Source organism: Hylobates moloch, unplaced genomic scaffold (genome assembly GCF_009828535.3).
Source record: "Hylobates moloch isolate HMO894 unplaced genomic scaffold, HMol_V3 SCAFFOLD_3, whole genome shotgun sequence".
In the NCBI taxonomy this organism is placed as follows: domain Eukaryota; kingdom Metazoa; phylum Chordata; class Mammalia; order Primates; family Hylobatidae; genus Hylobates; species Hylobates moloch.
In genome coordinates, this window is record NW_026652278.1 from 3,807,085 (window position 1) to 3,826,365 (window position 19,281).

A 19,281-nucleotide genomic window follows, 5' to 3' on the forward strand; every position below is an offset into this window, starting at 1 on the left:
GTTTACTCATAAAGCAACGGAGCTGAGTAGCTATGACAGAGATCTTCTAGCCTGCTAAGCCTGAGATAATTCTTTACCACCTGACCCTGCATAGAAGGCGCCTGATAAGCCCCTGGTCTGGACTCATACTGCCCCGAGCTTTTCTTCCCTGCCTGGAAGCCACTGCTCAGGGTCTCCAGGTGTATCCTGTCATTCCTGATTCCTTACCACTCTCTGCGGGTCCTCCCACCTGTAACACTCCAGACCTACGCCCTTCTTCAAACCCTAATTCAACTCTGAGTCTGTATCATCTCCTCTGCTAATTCTACTTACAATCACCCCAGACCACATATTTGGGTGGTATCAAATAATTCACTCACTAAAATCATGGTAGCTGCCATCCCCTGAGCACCCACTGTGTGCTGGGCACTGTGCTCGGTGCCCCATGTGCACCACCCCCGTCTAGTTCCCATAACAAGGCAGGTGGTGAGTATCTGGATTCTGGTTTGATTAATGAGAAAACCAAAGTGCAGAGGAGTAAATAACTCCCAAGGCCATGCAGCTAAGTGGCAGGCACCAAAATCTAGAGCTTTGACTTTAGCACCTGAGTGGTGGCCTCTCCAACCTGGCTTCTAACACCTTCAACCAGGAGAGCGCATGGACAGCCCAAACCCTCAGATGAAGATGCCCCTGGAACAGAGAACTCAGGCCCTGCAGGATCCAGCCCAGGCTCCTGCGTTTGAATTCCTCACTGTGGGCTGCCTCAGGGTGCACCTTCGCTCCAGTGTCCATGTGGCAGGCACACTCCCGGGTCCCTCCTTCATGAAACCCCTGACACCTGTGCCACTGCCAGGCCTGGCTTCTTTGTGCCTCCCCCACCCCCGTTTATTTTCAAGTCTCTCTGCTCCCTCCTCCATGATGTTATTTGAAACCCACAGCCCCAAGGAACCTGTCCTCTCAAAGGCTGCTCAGGAGCCCCAGTTACCCGAGCTAACACCCTCTTCTTACTCCCGATGCCTGCGCTGCCCAGGTGCACACGCTGCTTCAGGACACTTCCCCGGGGCTGACGCCTGGGCGCAGCTGCCTGCTGTGCTCTCTGCCTTTCCCAAGTCCTGTTGCCAGCTCCTCTTCCTGCTTCCACTCACCTCACCCTGACTACCAGACAAGGCTCTGTGTGGACTGGGACAGTGTTAGGTGTCACTTTCTGAGCACCGGCAGGGGACAGACACAGCTGTGCCACACTAGGGCTCTTGCCCCTTGCAGCTGCCTATCCAGAACGGCCACCTGGAAGCTGGTCATCACCTCCAATTCCTTAGGCAACATCCACGTCAGCCTTCTCCCCACGCCGGGCACAGCTCCCATTCCCACTGCTGCCTTCAAGTTCTCCCGCACCCCACAGCAGTTGGTTTCTGCTTTGCAACATCTCTCATTTCCATTCCCTTTTGTTGCCACTTCTGAACAACCTCCAGAGCCTCTGAACTGGCCTCTTCACACTCCAGTCACATCCAGAGAACCTGCCCAAACCAGATAAACCTTCCTAAAATCCTGCCTGGTTGTCACCATCCTGCTCACAAGCCTCCCCGAGTCATCACCACATACTCAGAATCAGATCCAAACTCTGCGTCCAGTGCTGGGCACAGCCCTGCAGTCTGGCCTGGGGCTCAGGCTCTGTCCTGGCTGAATCCCAAGCTCCAGTCCATCTGGCCAACTTGCCTCCCCCTGACCTTCTCCCCTTTTCCCCCAGGCCTTCCCACTCCTGGGACTTTCCTCCGCCTGTCCTTGCACCTGGAATGTGGTCTCCCCATCCTGGCCTCAGACAAGTGCATGGCACCCATGGCTGGGACCTTTCCAGCTCTCCTGCGGCCAGAGGGTCACCTTGGGACCACCATGTGTGCAGCCCAGCCTCCCGTCTATGTGCCACCCTTAAGCAGCATACGGCACCTCCAAATGCTCTGGGTATGGTCCTGTGGTTTCCACAAGTAAAGCCCACACCTTTGGACATCTCTATATTACTCACAGCAATGGACACCACAGTGCCTTTTGTACATACTCATGTCACAAATAGCAAAGACTGATGAATTATTAATGAGTGAATAAGTGAAAACTGCAAATGAAGGAAGGTGGGGGCAAACAGGTGTTACTGAATATACTTAAAATGATTCGGAATTTACTTTAAAACTGACGAAATATAACTATTTTGCTATATTCTGTTGCCTATCGTACTCCTAGACTTCTTCATCCATTTTCTAAAAGACAATTCTACAACTTAACCACTTAAGACACATGGAAGTAAATATGTGATGTAAACTACCAGTGTTTTAGATTGGGCTTCTACTGCATGTCTGTTTTGATCAAAACTTGAAATAGCTAGGGAATGACTGAATAAGATCCAAAGGACAGAGGGGGAATTTCATGTTTTTCAGCTTTTGGTTCCACCCAGAGCCTAGGATTCAACAACAAACATTCACGGACCTAGGGTCTATCTGAATGAGTTTACGACTTTGGCACATAAGGACTCAATTTTAATATCTTGCCATCTACACGGCCAACCCAGTTAATTCCAGTATTACTCAGTTTTAGATTTATCACGGCCTATCATCTCTCTTTTCCCAGGCATTGTTTTGTTGGTCTAGCCCAGAAAGCACTGGGAAGCCAACGATTTGAAACCCCACACAGCAGCATGACGCAATTCAGAGCAAACTTGTCAAATCTAGTCTTGGCCAAGCTGATCAGAGTTGGATCAAGAGTTAAGCCAAGAATCTTCTCAACAATTCCAACAGAAATGGCCCTTTGCCTGGGAGCATAATATTTTTATAAGAGCTGCATAATAGACCAAGAAAACAAGCTAGAAGACTACAGAAAAAGGGTGTGTGCTTGTGTTAACCGAAGGACCTGCTCCATCACACCACTGTCTTCTTGAAAAACATTTTTAAGAATTAAAGTCAGAATCAAAATAACTATTTGCAACTCTCAAGCTACTATCTCCAGCTCTTTTTGGTCCCCATGTTCAAGACTGAATGCCTTCCTGCTAATTATGATGTACGTGATTGAAAAACCTCACTCCTATCTCTAAGAATCAAACCAGAAACTGGAGCTCTGTTAGGTGTGGAGCTGAACTCCTCAGCTTAGAAACACTGCAAACCGCCATGGCTTGCAATTTTCAATGAAATATTTTTATGGGACAAAGTGAAAGCTAGAAATGACTGACTCTGTTGAATATTGTAAGAAACAAAGGACAGGGTTGGGCTTGGCACAGTGGCACACACCTGTAATCCCAGCACTTTGGAGGCTGGGGCAGGTGGACAACTTGAGTCCAGGAATTTGAGACAAACCTGGGCAACATGGCTAAACCCCATCTCTATAAAAAATACAAAAATCAGCTGGGTGTGGTGGTGCACACCTGTAGTCTCAGCTACCCAGGAGGCTGAGGTTGCAGTGAGCTGAGATCTTGCCACTATACCCATCCAGCCTGGGTGACACAGTGAGACCCTGTCTCAAAAACAAACAAAAAAAGGATAAAAAAGAACACATTTTCTAAAAAAAAAAAAAAAAAAAAAACAAAACCATAACCAGAAAACCCACTACATGACACTTAAGTGCATTCTGAGCTGCAAGGAAATGATGATGTCCCTCAGGTCTGATGCTCGCTGTGTCTCTTAAAAGGATAGAGGCGTGTCGGGTTCCCTCCTTGATGATACGGAATAAAAACGTTGTTCTTTAGTTTAATTAGATCCCATTTGTCAATTTTGGCTTTTGTTGTCATTGCTTTTGGTGTTGTAGACATGAAGTCCTTAAACTAAAGAGCTTCTGCACATCAAAAGAAACTACCATCAGAGTGAACAGGCAACCTACAGAATGGGAGAAAATTTTTGCAATTGACCCATCTGACAAAGGGCTAATATCCAGAATCTACAAAGAACTTAAACACATTTACAAGAAAAAAATCAAACAACACCATCAAAAAGTGGGCAAAGGATATGAACAGACATTTCTCAAAAGAAGACATTTATGCAGCCAACAGACACATGAAAAAATGCTCACATCACTGGCCATCAGAGAAATGCAAATCAAAACCACAGTGAGATACCATCTCACACCAGTTAGAATGGCCATCATTAAAAAGTCAGGAAACAACAGGTGCTGGAGAGGATGTGGAGAAATAGGAACACTTTTACACTGTTGGTGGGACTGTAAACTAGTTCAACCATTGTGGAAGACAGTGTGGCGATTCCTCAGGGATCTAGAACTAGAAATACCATTTGACCCAGTCATCCCATTACTGGGTATATACCCAAAGGACTATAAATCATGCTGCTATAAAGACACATGCACATGTATGTTTATTGTGGCACTATTCACAATAGCAAAGACTTGGAACCAACCCAAATGTCCAACAATGATAGACTGGATTAAGAAAATGTGGCACATATACACCATGGAATACTATGAAGCCATAAAAATGATGAGTTCATGTCCTTTGTAAGGACATGAATGAAGCTGGAAACCACATTCTCAGCAAACAATCACAAGGACAGAAAACCAAATGCCGCATGTTCTCACTTATAGCTGGGAATTGAACAATGAGAACACTTGGACACAGGAAGGGGAACATCACACACCAGTGCCTGTCGTCGGGTGGGGGGAGGGATAGCATTAGGCGATACACCTAATGTAAATGATGAGTTAATGGGTGCAGCACACCAACACGGCACACGAATACATATGTAACAAACCTGCACGTTGTGCACATGTACCCTAGAACTTAAAGTATGATAATAAAAAAAGGGCTACACAGGTGAGTTTCCCAGACATGCACACAATAAAAAATTTTGTCCCCTGACACATGCGCAGTAAGGGGAACAAAGCAATATGGAGTAACTCAAGCTAAGGGGCCCACATGTGCACTAGGAGAACAGGGTGGAGCTACCACAAATTCGCACCTTATGCAAATGAGATGCCCAGCTCTCATCAGTTTCCTATAAAAGCCTTTGCATTCAGCTGTAATAACAGCAGCCCTCTTCTGGGTCTCCCCTGCGCACCAGAGAGCTTTCTTCTTTCGCTTATTAAATTTTCACTCCAGTACCCTTGGCATCGGCGCTCCTTAACTTTCTTGGTTGTGAGACAAAGAACTTTGGGTGATACATCGGGCTGTGAGAGACTGCTACGTTGTGGTGCATTGGTGAGACATAACAATTCAATATACGCACCTAAGGTAACTGTAGACCTGTCTAGAAAGATGAAATTAAAAGTTCATCCCTATTATATATATCTCAAAAAGAAAAATTCCAAATAGATTAAAAAGTAAATGTAAAAACAAAAAATAAAAATAAATAAAAAAATAAAAAAAATAAAAGCGTTGTTCTTACCCCTCGGCTTAGCACACTTGCTGAGAACCTACTATTTGCAACATAGGGTTGCACTCACTAAGGAGATGGGAGGGCGAGTGCAATAGAGTCCTAACCCAGAGCAGCTCAGAATTTCCTCTCTCGGCTGCGCCCACCAAGGTTGGCGGCTGCATCCTGAGGACAGGTCAGTCATGTTTTTGTTCTTAGGAGGTAGGTCTGAGAAGAACCCCCATGCCCTGCCCAGATCAGCTGACAGAAGATGCCTGCAGCAGCTGGAGGCCCAGGGCAAGCACGTTGTGTTCTCACTTCTCTGCCGGCCTTCCTCTATCACAGCCTTCAAACTCATGACTTCTGTTCCCTGAACTATCACTTGTTCACATGATGTCACCTATGACAGGCATTTAGGAAATAACACCCAGGACAGGTGACCTCCTTAAATGGAGAAATCCTCATTTAAAAACAGGCCGGGCAGGCCGGGCACAGTGGCACACGTCTATAATCCCAGCACTTTGGGAGGCCCAGGTGGGTGGATCACTTGAGGTCAGGAGTTCGAGACCAGCCCCTGGCCAACATGGCGAAAACCCATTTCTACCAAAATTACAAAAATTAGTCAGGCGTGGTGGTGGGCGCCTGTAATCCTAGCTACTCGGGAGGCTGAGGTAGGAGAATCACTTGAACACGGGAGGCAGAGGTTGCAGTGAGAGGAGATCACACCACTGTACTCCAGCCTGGGCAACAAAGCGAGACTCTGTCCCAAAAAAATAATAAAATAAATAAAAAAATAAAAACAGAGACAAGGCCTCTGGTCTTATTTATGTGGAATTATCTTACTTGCCCATCTTAATGGCAGCTTGGAAGCTGATTTAGGGATCTCTGTTTTTTTTTCTTTCCCCTGACTCAATTTATTAGCAATAGCATAACATTTTTTTCTTTTAACTTTGTTTAAAAAAGTGCGTCTGTTCACATATCCACCAGTCTGTGCCTTCCAATTTCTGTTTCTGCTGCTCTGGACATTAACTCTGAAGAGCTGCCAATTTTCTCAGAAGAGATTTAAATAAACTTCTGAAGCCAAAGGAGTAATTTTCTTTATAATTGACGTTAAAAAGTTGCATGAACTAGATGAAGGATAGCTGTTAAGCACATCTGCCACTGGGCATTGTCTTGAACTTAAGAATAATCAATGGCAAAAGGGAAGAAAAGGTTTATTGGCCAATCCTCAAAACTAGGGAATAATTAAATACAGTTGCACATAAATAAGAATATAAATAGAAACGTTTCTTATTCAATTACTTAGAAACCCAGAGAAAGATGTGGGCATGCAGACTGTTCATCAGCAACAGACTTCACTTTCCATAAGGTGTACCTGCTCATCTCCAGAGATAATGAATGGTTTCTTCATTAGACTTCTTGCAATGATTAGGTCTTATTTACACAACTTTCTTTGAATAAGCTCAAAGCGGAGTCAGGAATTTGAAATTCCCTGTCCTGAAAACACCCAGGATTAACTCATTCACTGCACAAGCTACTTAATGAGTTCCTGTTACATATCATTTAGCTGCGGAGAACACAAGTGGGTGAATAAGAGAAGTGGGGCTGAGCAGAAAGGGTCCCGGGAAGAGGAGTTCACAGAAGATGGTCCAGGACTCACCTCCAAGGCTCGGGGAGGTGGAGGGTTGGGGGGGCCAGGAGGTGGCAGGCTCAGCGGAGATGTTAAAGGCATTAGACAGGGAAGCGAAGACAGGACTGGTCTGTTCCAGATTCACACTGGCTGCCTGGCAGAGAACTGGCCAGAGGTAGCCAGGACGGCTGCCCAGGCCAGGCAGGAAGCTTCGGAGACACCAGCAAGATTCTGTACTTGATCAGCAGTAACCAAAACTAAGCAGTCTCATTCAAGTCATTACACGCTCCCATTAAAGCTGCGAAAGTGTTCTTGTCCATCATCACAATTCATAAATTTGACACACATGGCATATTTAAAAATCAGCAAATCTTGCATGTTTATCTGACTTTCAATCACCTGCTTCCAATTAGGCTGACCAATGACACTGGCTCAATCTCCTCACAGAACATTCTGGAAACCTTTATGTGATGCCACTGTCATAGATTTACCAGGACAGGCACTCAAAAGCTTTTCCCACGTAGAATTTCATCAGCTACTCGGGCCTGTCAGAGAACTCTAGCATCACATCAAGATGCAAATCCCTTAGACAGAATCCGGTTTCTCCAGCAAGTTCTAGGAGGACGGCATTTGGATCTCCTGGATGTCTCCCGCCATGAACTGCAATTTTTACAAATCCAGGTGAGAAATCTAAGAATTCCTAACATTTATACAGAATTCTGCATTTCCTCCTGGCTGGTGATGTTGAACCATGAGAGAGGTGCCCTTGTGACACGGATCTGTCTCAGGGCTTTGGAGCATAACAAAAGCCTTGGGGAACCTCCTTTCCTGTGGGTGTCTCTAAATGAGCTAGATGGTGCTCATTTCAACTTCAAGGCTCCATTCTGATTTTTGTGTTTTCTTCCTTTTCCTTTCAATGCTGTCGGCTGGTGTAGTTACCACACACACAATCACTTACGTGTATTCACAGACTTTATTAGATGTTTAAGAAATTATGAGATTTGAAAACACACAGAAAAGATATCTTTTGAGAAGTGTCCAATTTGGAGAGGATTTGTATTTGTGGAAAAAGAAAGTGGTCTCACGCACATACAAGGCTCTGACAAATTTTCCCATGGCCCGAGACCCTTCCCGACTCCCACATGCTAGGACGGCCCCCCTGCATCTCCCTCTATCCCCAATTAATGTGGAGCTAATTCGTATTTCAAACTTCCCATCAGCCAGTCTGAACCCAGACTCTTCGGCAGTTATATTTCTTCGCAATGCTTGATTTATGCACCCAAACTCTCCAACCCACAAATACAACAATAAAAAATGCAGACCAGGGATGGAAATTTGCAAGCACACTTGCTCATTCCACACTAGGTGAAGTGGTTTAGATAGCTGTCGCTAACACCAAGGGGTTTATTAATAGGCAAAAATTAATTGTATGTAGACTGAATTAATGAGATGGAAAAACATGCATATTTCAGCAAATACAGAGGGGACCAGCCTCTGCCGAGGCATCTGTAATGAAGTGTCTGGGCTGTGGGATGAGTGGGGAGCAGCTACCAGCAAGCCAGGGTCCTTTTGTGATGATGGGGGCTGGAGGTACTGTTAAAAAAATACACTGTGAAATGTAAACATCAGGCAACTGTTTTGAGCACAAAGTTGACCCCCGACACATCTTCTGCAGACTGCCATCTACAGATTTATAAATAAATGATTAGATGTAAAATCTCCAGAGGGCTTTCCTTTTCCACAGCAATTATAGGAGCAGATTATTACCATTCAAGTGGGGTTCCAGGGAAAGTTCCTTGATTGGCAGGAATCACTCACTGCTGTCCTCCTGTCTTAAGTCACCATGACAGGAAACCCAATGTTCACATGTACTGTGAACATTTCAACAAGCCAAGTCAATATACACTGAATGAACACATTCTTGAGTTAAAATATATTACTGTCAATAACAGGCTGAATTAAGAAAGTATGAAGTTTCAACTGTGATCAATGTCAGGAAGTTTTCCATATTTCATGGCTGCACATTGTTAAAACTTGCCATGTGTATGGATGCCTAACACTGGCCTGGGCATTTTCTCTTTGGCTATTCTTAACCAATTTTTTATGTTGTTCAAATACAAGGTAATGAGGCTAATCAAAGAACCATCAAATGAATAGTATCAAGTTCAGCACACATTTTTCTAGCCTAAGAGTTTCCTTTCTTTCCTAAATTGCAGGGGGAATATCACCTTTTGGCTTTAGGGCTCACTTTCATTACAAGAATGCTGCCCCCGTACTCCAGTACGGTAGCAAAGCCAACACCATTCCCTACTCTCTTGTCCATTTTCTCTTTTTAAAAACGGGTATGGGCCGGGCGCGGTGGCTCACACCTGTAATCCCGGCACTTAGGGAGGCCGAGGCTGGTGGATCACTTGAGGTCAGGAGTTTGAGGCCAGCCTGGCCAACATGGTGAAACCCCATCTCTACTAAAAATACGAAAATTAGCCGGACATGGTGGCGTGCGCCTGTATTCCCAGCTATTTGGGAGGCTGAGGCAGGAGAATCACTTGAACTCAGGAGGTAGAGTTTGCAGTGAGCCGAGATTGCACCACTGTACTCCAGCCTGGGCGACAGAGTGAAACTCCGTCTCAAAAACAAAAACAACAAAAAACTGGTATGTAAAAGGAACAAATTTTTTTAAACTTTACAGTTTGAAATTGAAGATTCACAAGAAAAATATTAGTGACAGTTCCCATGCACCTTCATTCAGCGTAACTTTCTACATAATCATAGTGTGTTACCAAAACCAGGAAGCTGGCATTGATTCAATACATCTAACTAAACTACCTATCTTATTTGATGTCACCAGTTTTAAAAAACATTTTAAATTCTTATGTATTTTTATTTTTAATGCACTTTTAAAAATTATGCTTTTTTAAAATGAAATTTTATAATGTGTTTAGATTCACATGCACAAAACCCCAAACAGGATACTGAACTGTCTCATCCCAAAGACACCTGTCACATGTCCCCCAGTCTTAGTCTCTGTTAACCCTTATTTCTTCCCCATCACTGTTTGTCATTTCAAGAGTGTTATATGCAAAAAAATCCTACCTTTTAGGATTGGCTTCCTTTACTCCACCTAATGCCTTTTAGATCCATCCAAATTGTACCGTGTATCAATAGTTTGTTGCTTTTTATTCTGTTTTCATAAGTATTCCATTGTATGGATAGATCACATTTTGCTTTTTCTTTCATCTTTGGAAGGACATCTGAATTGCTTCCAATTTGGGGGCCACTACAAATAAAGTTGACATGGACACTTGTGTACAGCTTTTGTGTGGACATAAGTTTTCCTTTCTTTAGGATACAAGACCAGAAGTGCAACTTCTGGTTCCTGTGGAAACAGATGCTTAACTTTCTGGGAAGTGGCCACGTGGTCTCTGCATGGAAGCTCACTGAGGCTCTGATTTGCATTTCTCTGTTGGCTAACAATAAACATTGTTCCCTGTGCTTATGGCTCTACGTAGCTCCTCTTGGATGAAGTGTCTGTTCAGATTGTCCATTTTCTAGCTGGAATGTTTATTTTCTTATTTTTGAGTTTAGAGAGTTGGTTTCATGTTCTGAATACAACTCCTCTGTCAGATATGGGATTTGCAAATACAGTTGTTCCTCGGTATATGCTGGAGAGTGCTTCCAGGATTTCACAGACACAAAAATCTGCGCCTACATAAGTCCTACAATCAGCCCTGTGGAATCTGTGTATACGAAAAGCTGGCCCTCCATATACACGGTTTTCATATCCTGTGAACACTGTATTTCCACCCACATTTGGTTGAAAAGAATCCATGTGTAAGTGGACCACAGAGTTAAATCTGTGTTGTTCAAAGGTCAATAGTATTTTCTCCTGGGCTGACTTGTCTCTGTTCTCTTTTTACAAGGCCTTTTGCAAAGCAAAAGTTTAGGAACAGAATTTTTTAAAAATATTGATCCTTCTGGAATTCTCCTGTTCTGACAAGTTTTCAGGATGAGTGATCTCTCTTACAGCTGAAGAGTCACCTCGGCCATCTTTCAGCAGAGGTGGCCAGGACCGTGGGCGTCCCCATAGGAAGCGTGGTCTCTACGAGCTGGAGACATGGCGTGCTGCTGAGCCAGACTAAGGAAAACTTGATTAATATGAGAAATACACTATATATCATCATGGCATTTAAAATGTCATTTTCATTACCAGCTCAAATGAATATTTACAGTGCCACAGCGGGGCACACGTGTGGAGTGACATGGAAGTGTCCCAGTCCACAGCACACTCGGTGCTACGGCCACAGGTAGAGACCATCAGATGACAACGCCGCCTCCATGGTGCTTCCTGTCCAGCACAGGAGAGACAAGTAGCAGCCGGCACTCCAGTGTTAGGCCACGAGACACAAAGCAGGACCACGGCACAGGCAGCACTGGTGGTGGGAGCAGTTTCAGAGGGAAATTCAGGATGGCAGCCACCACATTCTCTCAGTACAAGGATCGCCAGCAGCAATGCATGGTGGCGACGTTTTACTGACAGGGTCGCTCAGGAAGCATGCACAGGCAGCATCCACGCAGCGTGCCCAAGGCCCCGGTGGGGAGGCATCAGACACGGCCAGCACCCACATCTACCCTCACTGAGTAGTGGCGGCGCTGGGCACAAGGGGCCACAGGCACATGGGGGAAGAAGCAGCCACATCCCCATGGGGGCAAAGGAGGGCCAGGGAAGGCTTCCCAGAGCCACCTGAGGAAGTACTTGACGGACTGGTTAAAGGAGCAGGAGGTGGAGAAAGCGGGGGCCAGTGTTTCAGATCCGGGAATTCCTGAACCTGAAAGTCGCTGGAATTCCTGAACCTTCCTGAATCTTCCCTTCCACACCTGGATGTCTTAGAGAGTGACGGGTGGATAAGAAGGGGGGCCAGTGTTTCAGATCCGGGGGACAGCATGCCCCAAAGTTGCTGGAATTCCTGAACCTTCCTGAGTCTGCCTTTCCATGCCTGCATGTCTCAATGCTGGCGGGTAACCGAATACAGATGCCTAGGAGAAGGTGGTTTCTCCTCTCAACAATTTCCACAACCCACTGCAGCGCTGGAAAGGGGGCTTTATTACAATACAACTACAATCTAGCACTGGATCCCCAAAATCATGCCCGCAAAATAAAATCCGAACCCAGGCTGACCTGCGTGCCAGTAGATTTTAACTAGCTTGTCTTGCTTTCCTCAGCTTGTACAATTCACCAACCTTAATGAAAATTCACAGAAAGTCTACAAGTCATACAGTCGGTTAAAAAACCTCTTCCTTGTACTACAACAGCATGTAATCGCTGTCACAAATCGATAGGATATGAATGAGACGAATGTATGGGGTCTGCGACTGCTGGGCTCGTTGGCCACTGAATTACACCATGGTACAGCACTTGCCTGTCTTTCCTTTCTAAATCGAAGACATTTTCCAGCCTCTATCCTTAAACTATGGGATTAGGATCAGAATGGTATAATGGAGCGTGCAATGATCTGTTCAGTCACAGTAATGTTGGAAAAATTACTTTTAATTTTGTGACATTTTTGTATTCCCATGAAGTACATAGGAGTTCTCTCTATAACTATAAAAATGATGTGTTGTCTGGTATATGCGACGCTTCTGACTGGAACTTGCAAAAGGAAGGCATTAGGTTTGTTTTCTATGACTAATTTTTTTTGTTTCAATGGCATCGAGGTAAGATAAGATGGCTGTAAGTCCTCAATGCACCAATGCTGAATAAAAAATAAAATTGTTCATTAAAGGATAAAAGTAGAGCCTGGATTTGTTTGCTGAAAGTAATACCTAACATAAAAATACTCCACAGCACGTCCTGACGTCAGGCTTCCTAAAGGATATCCTATTACTTCATTCAAGACAGAAACTTTTAATAAATATCGTACTAATATTCTTAATTACATACATTTCCATTGAAATATACCAACATTTCTCAAGCTGTGCTTTGCAGGTCCCTGGAGTCACATGGGCTGCCTCACGTGTTTGTGGAAAAAACGCTCTTTGGTCAAGTAACATTGTGAAACACTGGGACTCAGACCTCATGCCAGTTGTGGAAGCCCGCAGGGTCCCACAGCAGAGGGGCCCGGTGTTCCCCCAATCACTTTGTTCCTAGAACCCTCAAGCACACAAGGACTTCATACATTTTGGGGAATAGATAAAAAGTATGAAATTCAATCAAATCAAGTTTTCTAAGAAAACACATTAATCTGAACTGCTTGCTTGTAAGAGCTTAGAATACAATCTTGTAATCCTATGACTAACATTTACTTCCTACCAAGAATATCACAATTCTTTTTTTTTTTTTTTTTTTTGAAATGGAGTCTCACTCTGTCATCCAGGCTGGAGAGCAATGGCATGATCTTGGCTCACTGCAACTTCTGGCCTCCTGGGTTCAAGCGATTCACCCACCTCAGCCTCCTGAGTAGCTGGGATTACAGGTGTGCACCACCACACTCGGCGAGTTTTTGTATTTTTAGTAGAGACAGGGTTTTGCCACGTTGGCCAGGACTGGTCTCGAACCCCCGACTTCAAGTGATCTACCCACCTCGGCCTCCCAAATTGCTGGGACCACAGGCATGAGCCACCATGCCTGGCTCTTTCTAACAGTCCCTTATGGCTTAGCACCACATGCACTGAACCGGGTCTACACCCGGTGCACACACAACATAGCGGATTCTGTGTCACTAAAACATTAGGGAGTGGATTTCACCCCAGGCACTGAGGGTTTGGTTACATTTTTTAAATGCAGTTTAGGGTTCAAGATAAATAACTTACAGTGTGTCTCCTACAGTCTCAACCAAACGATGTATTTTCCCAGGGAAGACGCTTGTTTAGTAGGTTAAAAGTTTCCTGCTGCCTGAGGTAACTGGAGGTGATGCATGCTTTCCAACACGGCCCCTCCAAGAGGCAGGAGCAGCTACACAAGCTCGGCAAGATGCGGCGGGGAGTCACCCAGCCCTGGCAGCCCTCCGACCTGCACCAGCAACGGCATCGGGCACTTGTTCCTGCTCAGAGAAGGAAACCTAGCCAGGGCGGCGGGGCCTGGAAAAGTGTCCCTGACAGCAGCCCTGGCAAGCTCCTGCACCTGCAGGAACTGAAAGTGCAGAAACAAAGGCAGCCACCACTGGCGGCTTCGCTCTGAGCTCGGAGACACAGTACTCATCACTCCAGGCCTCCAAAACAGTGGCCCCAAAGTCCTTTCTCCCTCCCGCTTGAAATCAGAAATAATGTTTCCTGCATGGAGCCACCGAGGCGTTCTTTCCTTGAGCCTCCTCTTTTGAGTTTTATGCCCAGCCTTCCCGAGAGGAGCGTTTCTAGACAATGATGAAGGACGATGCCGGGCAGCCCTCCAGAGTTACTGTGGGCTCGGCATTCACAACCTGTCGAGGTAACTTTATGACCTCATGGCCGGCTGCTGTCATTCCAGTGATGACTTACAGACACCAAAAGACTCTAAATTAATCACCACTCCTCTTATGGCCAACAACCAGCCTCATCGAAAAGCTGAAGGGCAGTGCTGCTGGTGGGGACAGAGATGCCCCCGGAAACTGGCCTGACTCTTGGTGGTGCTGGCAGCGGCCTTGGTGACCTGTTCCTTCGCCCCCGGCTGGCCCACACCCTTCACCTGCTCGGGGCTTTGTGGAGGGCAGTCCGATCATGGCCAGTACCTCCCCCCAGCAGACAGAGCACTTCACTGGGCTGTGCGCCCTGACTAGCGTTAGAGCAGGGACCAGGAGGCAGGCATGTGTTGAGGTGGCCTGTCAGGTGGGGACACGCTGGGGGCAGAGGCACTGCTTACAAACAGACTGGGTGAAAGGCCCTCAACTCCAGGTTACATGGGATTTTTCAGATCTGGACATTACCCAGGGACCTGCTATGGCTTCCCTTTAGAGAAACAGAGAGATGAGGCGTGGCTGCAAAAACCTGAGGTTGGCTATTCTCTACAGCGCAGAGATGAATACAGAAGTTAGGGACCTGCTGATTTACGGTAATCTTGGGAATTAGGAAAGCTTAAATGTGTTAGCATAGGCCAACTCAGGTCAAGCTAGAAATAAAATGGTATTACATAAAATCATTAAAAATAATTATAAATAATAGAAAATGCTTATAAATAAGACAATTACAAATCACAAGGGCAAAAGACATAAAACACTATAAAGCTGAAAATGAAAATATGTGCATTAAAATTGTCTTTAAAAAAACACATGTGTTTCATGTAAATCAACTCCTATCAGCCTTCAGCACAAAGGCCTGTCATTTCCCTTGGCCCATCAGAGACACCCACATACCACATGCCCAGGCTGCAGAAACAGCCGCTTTGCCCTGGATGGTTACTACTAGCACGCTGATGGTGGAAATGGCTTTGGCATCCCAACTTAGCTATGGGTAAGATGGTCACCATTTCCGACTTACTGAAATAAGGACCTTGAGGACTCCAATTAATAACTCTGCTTTTTCAATGTTTTTTTTTCCAAAAGAAAAATACACTCATAATACCCAGTATCTGTGATTTACTGTTTTATGCTATACAGAATTCTCTGTGCTAAAAAAGTAAAGTATATGAGGTCATTTTACTTCTAAAATCTAAATGTAATGCATGCATCTGTTTGCATATTTACCAAGAAATTCCCAATGAGATAGAAAATTTTATTTCCTCATGTGCTTTTTCTGCAGAACAATCATTCTTAATGGTTTCTTTTATTTAAAAGAATCCATTTATCAGTTTAAAAGAGATTATAATTATCAAATGGTTATTTTTTATTAAACAGACTGTTCTTCCAGCTGCAGGCTCCATGCCACGTGCAGAGCCCAGTGTGGCCCAACCCCTGCAAACACGTCGTCTTGCTGATCTCAGCCACTTCCACAGGGACCCTCGCAGAGTGCGCCGCAGAGATGCAGAGATGCACCTCTTCACAGAAGAACACTGGCCAGAGGGAGAGGGGCCACTGTGCTTGCTCTGCCAAGAGCACTTCTCCCCACAGTTATCCCCATGGCCCCAGGGCTGTTGCCATCAACCTGTATGTTCACAGAAGGAACTGGTGGATGCCACCCACACCGAGCCTGGCCAACCACGACAGGGGCCAAAGTGTCCCATTACCAAGGAAATGAAGGTCGGGGGGTGGCCATAGGGAAGAGGAAGTGAAGGAGGCCCAGTAACATCCGGCCCAATGCCCTGGGGAAAGGCGGGCGTGAGTCCAGCCTTACCTTCCATTGATTCACGCACAGGATGGTGGCTTCACTCCGACTCCCCATCTGGGTCTGGGACAGCCACTCCTGGGCGTTAGAGGAGAGGTGGGGTGCACCCTGCTCAGCCAATGGAGCCCCTTCCCTTCCCTCACTCACTCACATGTGCTCGTGAGAGCCCGGCGCAGTGCCAGGCAGCAGCTACTCCATAATGACACGTGGCCGGGACCTTGCAGAGGCCACAACTGAGTGGCGCCTGCCCCTGAAATCCACCAGGTTTTGGTTTAAGGAAAAGGGACATGGTGGGTGTTGTGAGGAAGGGGTGGTGGCTGCCACAGGGAAATGGGCTCTGGCACCCTCTTTCCCGATGGTTCCACCAGCCTCTGTCACCACGGCCTGCTCCCTTGGCGACACCACCTACTGGGTCTTTCTCTCTTCTCCCCGATGCTCTCGCCCAAGGGGATCACAGCAGCAGCGGTGGGTGGGTGGCTCTCAGGCCACATCTCTGACACATGCTGCTTCTCTGAGCTCCATCCCTGCATGCTCACGGATCCGACCCACTGGTTCCATGGACCTCAACAAGAGCAGGCCCAAGGCCCAAGGCCGAAGCATTGCTCCCGCCACTCCTGGCTTCCTGCTCTGTTTCCCCTTCTGATGGGGACTCCCCTCCTGCCAGTCACACATGCCAGCAACACGGGCCCACGTCTGCCTTCTCCTCCTCTCTGGCCCTATTTAATCACAAAGTCCTCGTTTTAACTCCTAACTCTCCCGTCAATCTGTCCACTTACAGATGTCACTGCTGTCATCCTTCTACTAGTCTAAACCCAGTCATCCTCTACCTAGACCACCATGATGGTCCAGTAACTGGCCTGCCCGCATCTGCCCAACCTCTCCAAATCCAACATGCTCGCCACAATACAGCCAGGGTGGGGACTCAAGACGAAACTCCTCTGGTGCCGTGGCTTCTCTGTCCATATGGCCTCCTGACACCCTTTCAAACCTCCCGGTGTGCTGGGCCCTGGGTCCTCTGGCCCTCAGCTGGGTCCTCTGTCCTGCTGCTTTGCACGGCAAGCACACAAGTCCTCCTCGGTCCCCCAAGTGCAAGGTGGGGTCCTTCTTCACAGGCACTTGTGAGCTCTTACTTGCTCCACGTGGTTCAGATCTCATTTAAAAGCTACCTCTCAAAGAAGCCTCCTCTGACCCTGTTAAATGCTCTCACGATGCCTCATACTTCTACTGGGCAGTGCCTCTCTCAACTACGACTGAGCCACGCTTTGTTCATTAGTTGTTGAAAGTCACCCTCCTCCCTACATTGTGGACTCCAGGCGGTCAGGGAGGCCACGTCTTCATCTCTCACTGCTGTGTTCCTAGCATGGACCCCAACAGGTACTGATGCTGGAAAGATATGGCCCACAGAGGGCTATGAACCAAGAACACGCAGGATAGAGCCCAGGGGAGGTGAAAGCTGGGGCATCCCAGCTACTCCACCTCCCCCAGGCTGCTGTCACCAGAGGACAAAGCCACCAAGGTTTTCCCATGCTTCCTAGAAATATGTCTTTTATTTTTCCTTTGGAAACTCTTTTCACCTTCCAGGACTGCACTCGGTTTTGGTATCTGGGTTACCAAAGAGAAACACATCTGCATTTCCATCAAGGCCCTGCTCTCAGAGATAAGCAAGGGGGTCCATGTGGCCATTAAGAGGTCAGGAAGGAGCAAGGGAGTCCACTCAAACTGCAGCTGTCCCTACAGCTACTTCAGGGGCAGGGGGAGGAGTGCAAAGCCAGATCCCCGAAGCAGACAGCCGATTCGTGACCGGCTTCCAGTTCCCACTGCTAATGTGTGTGGCACTGAAACATCACACCCAAACAATGCAGCTTCCAAACTACAGTCAGTGAGGAGTTTATACTAATTTTAAGGAATCGGTAACCTCAGAATTAGAATTAAAAAGCATTTGAGTGGTTTCTAATTGTATGACTTTGGTCCCCAAAGCAATATGCATTAACATCTTATGATGACATGAAAGAATTCTGGCATTTAGTTTAATAAAAAGAGACAGTGGCAACAACTTCATGTGAATCAAAGAGAGCTAAATCAGAGGAATGAGGGTGCTGCCTTCCTACAACAGCCAAGACAATTGCTATATGTAAGAGGTCTCAAGAATTTAAAATTTGGTTACTCGTTCAAACCCAGACAGAAGCAAGTACACTGCTGCTTCAAATCAATACTTTAAAATATTAGCAAAAGGATTGAGTTTGGCAGAAAGGTAGGAAAGAAAGGTAGAAAGGCAGACTTTTTTCCCACGAGCATCAATTGAGATCTTAACAAAAGTCATATTTAGTAAGCATATTTAAACTCACATTAAATACCACATAAAACATAGTTTCATATGATCCAAAAAATACATATATCCCATTAAATTTTTAATTCCCACTAATTTGAAATTACAAGGTGGCAAGATCCAGCCCAGGAGAACTTGCAGCCCCTGAATGGGCATCAAGCTGATGTGGGCAGAACCAAAGGGCTGGTCCTTGGCCAGTGCTCACCTCCCCCAGCCTCCAGCAGAAGACCAAGGCATGGGGGGGCATCAGGCAGAACTGGAGCTCAGCTTCATCTGCCAGCTGGGCTCAACTGCAAGGTGGCAGGCACTGTGAGGAAGACACCTTAACCAAGACACAGAGACTAAAATAAAGTTTGGGGTGGGAGGGTGTGTTTGCACACACAAAATTTTGCTTGTTGCAGAGAAATGCTGCATGTCTCAGAAAAGAAGATGGGGAGGTGGGCAGGGCGGACAGAAAAATGGATTTGTTGTTAGTGTTGTTTATAACATGATTTTTTTTTTTTTAATCGGGATGTGGGATTTGAACTTAGCTTTAAGAGAGGAGTGGGTCATATTCTAAGAGCAGACAGTGACAATTTTGGGCCAGCATACAGGAGGAAATGGCAGCACAGGAGCTTCCCCTACCCTGGGACGAAGCACCATTCCTGAGAGGTGACTGCCCTGGGGCAACAGACAGTGTCTTGCAGGGTCCTTTGAGCACCCTCAACTTGGGGGAAGATCTGAATGGCCACCTTGTAGGGGTAAAAGTGAGCTGTCACTAGAGCAAACCTCAAAGGAACCACAGG

General features: G+C 46.2%; 1 protein-coding gene across 1 annotated transcript in view; it reads right to left on the bottom strand.

The window, feature by feature from the left end:
- MGMT (O-6-methylguanine-DNA methyltransferase) overlaps window positions 1-19,281 on the bottom strand; it is a 303,952-nt gene that overhangs the window by 69,572 nt on the left and 215,099 nt on the right. The gene's annotated exons all lie outside the window — the stretch shown is intronic.